Source organism: Amblyomma maculatum, chromosome 6 (assembly GCF_055883805.1).
Source record: "Amblyomma maculatum isolate TAMU_Amacu chromosome 6, ASM5588380v1, whole genome shotgun sequence".
Lineage (NCBI taxonomy): Eukaryota > Metazoa > Arthropoda > Arachnida > Ixodida > Ixodidae > Amblyomma > Amblyomma maculatum.
The window spans coordinates 60607307-60615020 of NC_139349.1; the positions used below are offsets into that span (position 1 = coordinate 60607307).

The window sequence follows — 7714 nt, forward strand, 5'->3', positions numbered from 1 at the left end:
GAGAGTGACATCAGTGGGAATTCAGGAGAACGCTAGAAGCCGCAATGTCCGATGGCCGTTTAATCACGTCTCCAGCTTTTAATCTCGCAGCGGACACGTTCTAGTTCTCCTCCGCGTATCGATCGATCGCTCGGGAATTCGGCGTCCCCTGAAGGGAGCAGTACGCGATGGGAGGACCGGAAATTGGAATTAATTACCACAGCTAATTGCCTGCGGATGACTTTTATACAATTACGTCGTGTGAAGCGCGAAACCGCTTTAACTGTGCGCGACGACATATGGGAGCCGAATTTATTTGTTCTTGCTTCAAATTTTTGTCTAGCTCTGCTTAGTGCTTGTCACCGCATTTTCTAAACTGAATGGGTGTTTATTAAAGCATGGCTCTTTGCTGTATGTATAGGACAGTCATTCGTTTGCTGTTTTAAAGTTGCTGCTCGAAAAGACAATTACCCTGCTTTGCTTTGAATTTGATACTTAGACGTGTGCACATAGAGTTCACACATCGAGTACGCTCTGATTATAAAATTTTTAGGTAGACTCGTAAAAGCCTGCACGTAGTTTTCACTAACACTACTAAGTGGCTTGTTAATAATTGTCCGGATCCTTACTTCCGAGATTACAATAGAGGCAGCCAGTCCACAAGTCGAGCATTTTCTGTGTATGTCTGCTCGCAATGATGGTGGCTTCGGTAAGGTGATGCTTGGTTCGCATTTTTCCATGCTGCCTCTTTGTGAAATGGCTCTTAATTGGGCTAGGTGGTTACAGCATTTAGACACTCTGGACATCCCAGAAATCTACTCAGACAGAAGGAAATTCGAAGTTCACATGCTGAACACGCAACTAAAGATTTATTTTGGGATGAAAATATTTACACGCAGGAGGTGGCGCTGCGATCGCCGAAGCGAACGGACGCGTTCACGTCGGCTCCGTCATTTATGATTAATTTCGCAGTGCTAATTTGCGCGAATCGAAGTTTTCTCTATCTCGATGTGTTCGTGGAGTCGAAAAGCACCGACGGATATTGAAAGTTCCCAAAGGTACGCCTTTTCTTCGATTTACCGGACAGTTTTCATCACCGCCGTGCGGGGGGCGTCCCGCTAGGTGTGTTCCGCGAGCGATAGGCCTCGTCGCTGTCGCGGCTGCCGCGGCTCGCCGCCTCGGCGGCAGCCACTCAGCCCCGAGATGGAGGAAACGTCCGTTCTGGCAACGATCTCCGACTCTCCAATGACCGTTCAAGTTCAAGGCGAAGAAATTTCACCCGAGGAATTCCACCGCGGCCATGGATGGACGCTCGCGGGGGAACGCATGTCAAGACTCCGTCAACGAGACCTCGACGCGAAGCTCGCCGGCACCGACAACCAAGTAAGCAAGAAAGCGAAAGGAAATAAGAACTTTTGAGCCTCGGCCATCAAGGCAGCGAGAATGCCAGCCATGCCGCTGAAGGAAAACAAGATCGTAATCAGACCGCGAGGGGGACTCGACATCACCAAGATCGGCACTACGACCGTCGCTGCGGCCATTCTCGCCGCGGCCAAGATCACGAACGAAGAGAACGCATCGGACACGATCTGCCCGAACGCGCAACAAAATATAATGGTAATCAGCACGCCCAAGGAAAAAAACGCCGTCCGCTACGCAAGAATTCAAGCTATATACATTCAAGACAAGACCTTTGAAGTCAGCGCGTACCGCACGGCGCCGTACGACACCGTGAAGGGCATCATCCAAGGCATCCCTGACGACGAGAAAGCCGAAGATCTCGACAGCAACATTGTAAACGACAGAAACCCACTCGCCGTAGGCGCCAAAAGAACCGGCAACACGACCACGATCATAGTAGCCTTCAGAGGACCCAAGGTACCGAACTTTGTCCGATATGGTGTCACGCTCATACCGTGCCACCTGTACAGAAAGCAAATTGACGTCTGCCACCAGTGTGGTCGGGTCGGGCATCGCGAGGGCGTGTGCCCGACGCCAACCAACCGGATCTGCAGGGGCTGCGGCCAAGCGAACGCAAAAGATGACCACAAATGTACACCAAAATGCAAACTTTGCGGCGGCGCTCACCCGACCGCCGACAGAGAATGTAAAGCCAGATACAAGGTTCCCTACGTCGTTCGCAAGCGTCAGTGGGAGCGCCGAAAGGCCAGCCATCAGCTGCCGTCGGAGAGCGATTTCCCACCACTCGGCAAGCCAGCTGCCCATAAGTCAAGAACGCCATCGAGAGACCGCGCGCTGTCGAGAAATAGCAGCTGCAGGAGCCAGAGCAGAGACGCGCGAAAAACGAAAACCCAAGGATCACGGTCGCTTGAGAGAGTCGGTTGGGGCAACGCCTCACAAGGTATCATGAAGATAAATCCGAGCTACAGCGCCAAGACAGAAGACAACGCTTCAACCAAGGAACGAGAGATCAACGAGGCCCTATAAAAGGAGAACGCGACCCTGCGAGCCACCATCAACAACCTCACCAAGGAAATCGCGGAGATCCGCAAAGCCCTCCGCAACGTCGAACAGCAAAGATCCAGCCCGAGCGGCAACAACAAGGCCGAAGCAACTACGGCCGACGCAGACAAGGAGCCGGCAACGAAGAAGAGGGCCGTCGAATCGAGCAAGACCAAGAACAACATGAGCAACTGCAGCACCGACAGCAGCAACAACAACGTCGAGGCCAAACTCAACAGCCTCGAGGATATGATCAAATCGATGAAGCAAGCCATCGAAGCCTTCCAAACGGAGAACGTCAATAGACTCAACAATCTGGAAAGAAGCGTGCAACTAATACTAAGCAACCCAACGTTCGCGCAAGTACAGCATCAAGTCAACCAAGCGCAGCAACACGGAGAATTCCAAATCAGACAATCATGGCCTCCAACTCCACAGGCATAACAGTGTGGCAGTGGAACTGCCGCGGCTTTATTAAGAAGGAAGTCGTCCAGCAGTACATGGAGCACGCGGCTCGCAAGCCCGACGTGCTCCTCCTCAAAGAAACACTAACGGACAAGCCGTCCTTCCCCGGCTACAGGGTGCACGCGGGCCTGCCCGACGGCAGAGGCCTGTGCACCCTGGTCAGGAAGGGACTCACCTTCGTCGAACACCGGCTAAGCAATGTCAGGATTGAACACACGCTCACCGAACTCATACCGACCAAGCAAAGAAAAAACAGCGTCTTTATGTTGAACATCTACAGTAACCCATCGCGGAGACTCCAAAGGTTCAAAGCCATTTTTAACAAGGCAAGCACGACGGCCGGCCAGAGCACGCTGATCGCATGCGGCGACTTTAATGCGATGGATCCGGCGTGGGGCTACGTCAAAAGTAATGCGAAAGGCAGAAACCTATCCCAAGACGCGGCGGAACTCGACTATAGCCTCATAACCGACCCGGCTTACCCAACGAGAATTGGCAACTTCGTGTCCCGAGATACCAGCCCCAACCTCACGTTCTTCAAGAACAACGAACCGATCACGATCACGTGGAGGAACACGGGGGTGGACCTCGGTAGCGACCACATGATATTGGAAATCGTCATACCGGAGCAGAGCAGTGGATCGATTGGTCTGCTTTCAGAGATAACAGAAATCAGGAAGCGGAAGAGACCGAAATCGACGACATCGACGCGTGGACCAACAAGATCCTCCAAGACGTTCGAAACTAAACCAAAGACATAGTAACAGACTTCGAAACGAACAGAATGGATAGCCGACTGGCCCACCTTATCGAGGCCAAGCAGTCCATTCTCAACAGATGGAAACAACAACGCCTTAATCGTAGGCTACGAAAGAAAGTCGCAGAACTCAACAGAGCAATCGAGGACCACTGTCGAACGCTATGTGCGCAACAGTGGAACGAGATATGCAACGCTGCCGACGGCCAGATGCACAACGGGAAAACATGGAACTTGCTGAAGCATCTGCTCGACGAAACCAAGACTAAGTCACACCAAAGGGACCGACTGGCGAAACTCATCCATCGAGAAGTCACTAAACACGGCGCCGATAAGGTGACGAAACGCATCAGCGACAGATACCTGTCGACTACGCCCACGGAGTGCCATGGGCCGTACGGGGGGCTGCCCAACGCCCGTCTCGACAGAGATATAGACGTAGAAGAAGTTCGCACGGCACTGCAGGACCTCAATAGCAGGTCGGCGGCCGGGCTGGACCGCATCACCAACAAGGCGCTTAAGAACCTCGACGACAAATCCATAGAAAGCCTCAGGAGTTATTACAACAAATGCTGGAAAACGGGAACGCTGCCGACGCAGTGGAAGAAGGCCAAGATCATCCTAATCCCCAAGCCGGGCAAGCCATCCGACACGGATAACCTCCGACCCATATCGCTCACATCTTGCGTGGGCAAGGTGTTGGAGCACGTCCTGCTCAACAGGTGACAAGAATACCTCGAGAAAGAAGATCTCTACCCGGAAACGATCATTGGCTTTAGGCAGCATCTAAGTACCCAAGACGCCATGATACAGCTCAAGCACCAGATCATCGACGGCAAAACTGGCGACAGCAAAGCAGTACTGGGACTCGACCTACAGAGCGCCTTCGACAAGGTGAAGCACTCAGCGATCCTATCCCAAGTCTCGAAACTCAACATGGGAGAGAGATCATACAATTACATCAGACTTCCTCACGGGCAGAACGGCCGAGCTCAGAGCGGGGGACCTCCAAGCACAGGAGAAGAAGCTGGGAAGCACAGGCACACCTCAGGGATCGGTCACCTCGCCGGTGCTTTTCAATCTCGTGATGATAGGAGTGGCCGAAAGGCTCAGGAACATCAAGGAAGTCCGACATACGATATACACGGACGACATAACGCTGTGGGTGGAAGGGGGCAGCGATGCCCACATCGAATCCACCCTACCGGCGGCCGTTGATGCGATCGAAGACCAACTCGACGGAACGGGGCTCAGATGCTCGCCGGGCAAGTCGGAGCTCCTCGTCTACCCGCCCGTCAAGCACAGCAAACCTAACAGCAGCCAGAGAGAGTACGAGGCAATCAAAGTCAACACCAGAGAGGGAAACGCGATCCCAAGAGTCAACAAGATCAGAGTGTTGGGGATGACGATCGAGATGCACGGCAGAAACGGCGAGACCGTCACCCGGCTCATTGCGAAAGCGGCGAACGCCACGAGACTACTCACACGAGTCACGAACAAGAAAAGTGGAATGAAGGAAGAGAGCCTGATCAGAATGATCCACTCGTTCGTCATATGTCACGTAGCGTACGTGGCGGCCTACCACAAGTGGAACAAGAGCGAGAGAAACAAGATAGATATACTCATCCGCAGAGCCTACAAGACGGCACTGGGGCTTTTCGAAACAACGAGCCCCAAACGCCTCCTGCAGCTAGGGGTGCACAACACGCTGGTGAAGATAGCGGAGGCCCAACGTGCTGCACAGCTCGAAAGACTGTCTACGACCAAGGCCGGCCGGAAAATCCTGCACAACCTGGGAATTGGATATCAAGGCAGGGAGCAGACGCAGCTCTCCGTCCCCGATGAGATCAGGCGCAACATCAGAGTGGACTCGGTACCGAAGAACATGCACCCGGAGTATAACAAAGGGAGGAGAGCAGCGAGAGCCAAGGCGCTGATAGACCAGCACGCGGCCGACACACACGCACGCTACGTTGACGCGGCTGAGTATGCCAAGATACACGGGTTCACGACGGTCGTCGTCGACGCGACCATCACCGTTCGCACGACCGCCAGCACGAGATGCACCAAGGCAGAGCAAGCGGAGGAGGTGGCCATCGCCGTGGCCATCGCCGACCGCGACTGCCACACAGTGCTATGCGACTCGGGGCAGGCGGTGAGAAATTACGCCAAAGGCAGGATAACGAAAGAAGCTGTGCGCATACTGCAGGCAACCAAAAACGACAATGGCAGCAGTCAAGTGAGAATCAAGTGGTTCCCAGCGCACGCGGGCGAGGCGTCAGACCGCAACGCCAACCACAACGAGACGGCCCACGCCGAGGCGCGCGCTCTAACGGACCGCGCCTCGGTCGACTGGCCGCTGTGGTTCAGCACCAAAGCCCGCATGACGGACTACAATGAAATAACCAAGGTGTTCCGCATAGCTCGCAGAACTCTTCCACCCCCTTGCTCGGGGCTCAGTCGAGAGCAAGCCGTTTTATTCAGACAGCTACAGACGGGCTCACTCCACAGTCTGTTGCTGATGCATATAATGTATCCCGAGACGCACGCTACAGACAATTGCAGAGTCTGCCGAACGGAGACTGCCGGCTTCGCACACATGCTGTGGAATTGTACCCAGTACCAGGAAGAAGCTAAGTCTGGGAGGATCCCGCCGCGACTGGAAGCAGCCGCAGGGAGCGACAATCAAGAGGAGCAACTCTAGGCCGTCCAGCAGGTCATCAAGGCGCTGGCCCGGTAGGGAACCAGCGAGCCGGCCACGGCGAGCGGGGACCCAGGCCGCGCGGCCGGTGCCCAGAGGACGACGTAGGCCCCGTCCGGAGCGCGCGCGCGTGAGCGCGCGTTCTACTGCAGGCCCCGAATAAACGTTTTACCAATCCAATCCAATACACGCAGGTCTTCTTTTTTAGTTTTCTATTTGTTATTTTTTTTTTTGCGAGTAGATGCTGCCTTCAGCGCAATCGTTTAAAACACGGATCATGAAGCCACGAAAACTACTACGTGTTAGAAAAATAGGGACGGAGCCAAACCAGATACGGGTTGAAACAGAGGAGATGCTATGCTTCCCACGAAGTTTGTGTATAAAAAATAAAACTCAAAATATATAAAAGAAACCAACCACGATAGTGTTGAAGGAAGCTTGCAAAAGGCAAAAGAAGAGTCTACAACCGACCTGCATAAAAGAAGACCTATAGGTAAATTTCGCTAAAGCATACTAGCTCACACAATATAACCATTGAAATTACGGAACGGTAAAAACAAATAAATTCATCTTTAGCACCATGAGCTTAGAGAGTATTAGTGAAAAGAAAGTCTAAAATCGAGACGGTGGCACAAGTTATATTTCACCGTTTTTTTTTTTATGAATAAAGGATTATAATAAAGAAACATTGGACAGACGAAGGATGGGAAAAGGACAGACAGCAAGGTGCTCACTATGAACTGAAGTTTATTACCTAAACTCAATGTCTTCATCATGTGCTTTTATATTGTTGCTCTTCTTCAGTTGACAGTGTCCGCCTTGTTGCCTGTCTATTATTGTCCGTCATCTGTGCACGCTGTTTCGTCGAAATCACTATCAATTACCTAACTCAATTAGCCATTCTAGCTATATCTTTTGATAGGATCACACAAGACAGATTACAACGCTTGTTCACAGTTTCTGACCTGGAATATATCATGTATGAAGAGTATGTTAAATATTTTTACAATAAACACCGGTGCAACATGTATAAAAAGAAACTTTCACGCAGCATCATTAAATGCTGTCGCATACCCTAATCAGCCTGTCTAAAGTGGACTTTATAAACAATATATTTGCTTCTGTGGCGTCTCGCGCTTACCAAACCAGATCTCACTATAAGGCTTGAGAGTAGCAGGCATGACATCAAAGGCTTCGGCACTTGATGTCACCTCGTGATGAGGTTAAGAGAGGCACTTCTCTTTGTATTTTGTTGGGCATTATTCATTGCCTATAATTTATTATGAAACCCTATACTGTGTATACTTTGTTTATTCTTTGTTGTTATATCTTGCACTTGTCTTCAAAAA

At 51.7% G+C, this 7714-nt stretch overlaps 1 pseudogene; it reads left to right on the forward strand.

Annotated features, from left to right (window-relative positions):
* Positions 1-894: 894 nt before the first annotated feature.
* LOC146185850 (uncharacterized) lies at positions 895-2886 on the forward strand (annotated as a pseudogene).
* The last annotated feature ends 4828 nt before the right edge of the window (positions 2887-7714 follow it).